Source organism: Amblyomma mixtum, chromosome 10, assembly GCF_055824585.1.
Source record: "Amblyomma mixtum isolate Tamu chromosome 10, ASM5582458v1, whole genome shotgun sequence".
In the NCBI taxonomy this organism is placed as follows: domain Eukaryota; kingdom Metazoa; phylum Arthropoda; class Arachnida; order Ixodida; family Ixodidae; genus Amblyomma; species Amblyomma mixtum.
In genome coordinates, this window is record NC_143021.1 from 151,642,959 (window position 1) to 151,645,390 (window position 2,432).

The 2,432-nt window shown below is 43.5% G+C and overlaps 1 pseudogene; it reads left to right on the top strand.

Moving 5' to 3' along the window:
* Positions 1-962: 962 nt before the first annotated feature.
* LOC149327388 (uncharacterized) lies at positions 963-1,723 on the top strand (annotated as a pseudogene).
* Positions 1,724-2,432: the final 709 nt, after the last annotated feature.

A 2,432-nucleotide genomic window follows, 5' to 3' on the forward strand; every position in this document is an offset into this window, starting at 1 on the left:
ACTGCTGTCCTTCTGTCTTTATCTTCCGAATTCCCCTCCCTACGCAGAGTAGCATGCCAGCGATTTTTTAACGCCGGCTTAATTCTCTGTATTTCATTAAAGAGCCTCTCTCTCTCTCTCTCTCTCTCTCTCGAATATGGCAACAGTAAATTTAAGAGGATTAGGTTGGTGATCACTGCACAGAATTTTTTACCTAAAGTTGACCTTATGCGGATAATATTTAGGGAGGCTAGTTACTGCAACTATTGCGTGTCCCAACCTGTACCGAGTCCTAGCTTGTCGCGATTCCAGGAGCGGTTCGATACACCAGTCTCAAAACACCCCAAAGATGGGTTGTATTTACAATGACGAAGTCCTGCTATTCTTGAAATCAGCCTCCCGCCATGGAGACCGACAGAAAATGAACGCAGAGGTGAGACATAACGAACATCGTGCACATGTTAAAGCCCGCAGCGTCACTTTCCAGCGGCTGTCCCACATAGCTGTGTTTTAGGTAACGACTTAGCTGGCAGTGCTTATCGTTTGGCCCACCGGGAGTCTGCGAAATGCATGCTAACAATGCAGCTTTGTGTGCTTGTTTGCAGCTCGACTTAGGCTTCATCGTCGCCTCTGGGCAACTCGGGACGCAGCTGGCACAGCCTGCCAACCGGATGCACGCCAGCTGCACAACCTGCGGCTGCAAATCATTTTGTGCAGTAGCGCAGACGTGTCTGACTCATTGCGAACCGAAAGACTGCTGCACGTCAAGTTCCTCTGTCTTAACCGGTCACTCTTACATTGCGCAAGATTGTATTGATGCGAATATGTGTAGTGTTTCTTTGTTCATTCTTGAAAGCTGCCCAACGGCGCTTTATCGCTTTGTTTTTGATGCAAGACGCGACCAGATTTGTCTCGATCTCATCCTGGCGCAGCCGAGTCTACGTTGTTCCAAAATGTTCTAGTAACTTTGCACGCTTTATTGTATGTCAATGGTAGGCCTGTTGCTGAAGCTATCAGGTGATGTGGAGGAAAATCCTGGTCCTGAGATGGCGGAAATGATTTAGCAAGTGATGGAAACTCAAACTGAAATCCTCACCAAATTGAAGGAAATTCAGGAAAATCAAACGTCTCAGAGGCACGCATGCTTGACGTGCAATCCAGGCTGTCTACTATTGAACAAAAGCTAATAAACTTCGATGAGGCTAGACACAGGCTTTCTAAACTAGAGACATTTGCTGAAAGATCTGGCATAGAAATGACAACTGTTTCCCGAAAACTTGATGAATTAGAGAATCGCTCGCGACGCAATAATCTAATCATAAGAGGTGTGAAAGAAGAGGAGTCAGACATCGCAGAGGTCCTATTGAAAAAAGTGAATGAGGATATTTTTGAAGCAAAACTTAAACAAAGGGTTGACTCTATTGAACGCATTCACTGACTTGGAAAGATGAAAGAAGGTAGTGACCGTCCGATCACTGTTAAATTTACAGACTTTAGGGACAAGTTCAGAATCTTGAGTATTTGTTTCAACCTGAAGGGCACTGCGTATAGTGTAAGTGAGGACTTTTCTAAGCGAATTGTTGAAATAAGGAAAAATCTCTGGAACTCATGTGCGAATGAACGAAAGAACGGTGCGAAAGCAAAGTTAATTTTTGATAAGTTAAAAGTTAATAATACCCTCTACGCTTGGGACGACGAAGTCAAGCAGCGGTTTAAATGCCGGGATGATTCTAGCAATGAGTGACTGAACGATCATAAACCTGATTGCTTCAAGATTATAAATGTGAACGCCAGAAGCATGATTAAAAAAGTAGATGCGATAGAAAGAATATGTCTTGAACATGATCCTGATATTGTCATAATCACTAAGACTTGGCTACACAAAGGTATCGGAGACTGTGAAATTACACCCCCCAGCTACTCCATAGTAAGAAAAGACCGTGAAAGGAGAGGTGGTAGCGTTGCGATAATGATAAAGAGCAACATAGCCTTTTCTGTCATGGAAGGGTTTGGAGATTTAGAAACTGCATGGGTCAAAATCGCGCTGAATTCTCGAAATGTCTTTGTGGGGGCTTTCTACCTTGCTCCAAACTTAACTACTGATGTGCTTGTGGCCTTGAAAAGATTATTGGACTCCAAAATTCACTATGGTGACAATAGCTTGTTACTTGGCGATTTCAATCTGCCTGAAATTGATTGGTTGTCTCTTTCTCCTGGTGATGTTGATGTAGCTACCAGTGAACAGCTGGTTGAACTCGCATATTGCTACGATTTGAACCAGATTGTTGACCAGAGCAGAAGAGTATGTTCAACCACATCTTCGATATTGGATCTTGTCTTCTTGTCATCCGGTTTACAAGAGTTTTTGCAGAGTTGTGATGTGGAAGAAGGTTTGTCTTACCATAAGATGGTGGTTGTGTCCCTCAATATGATTCCTGATATCCGTCATAAAC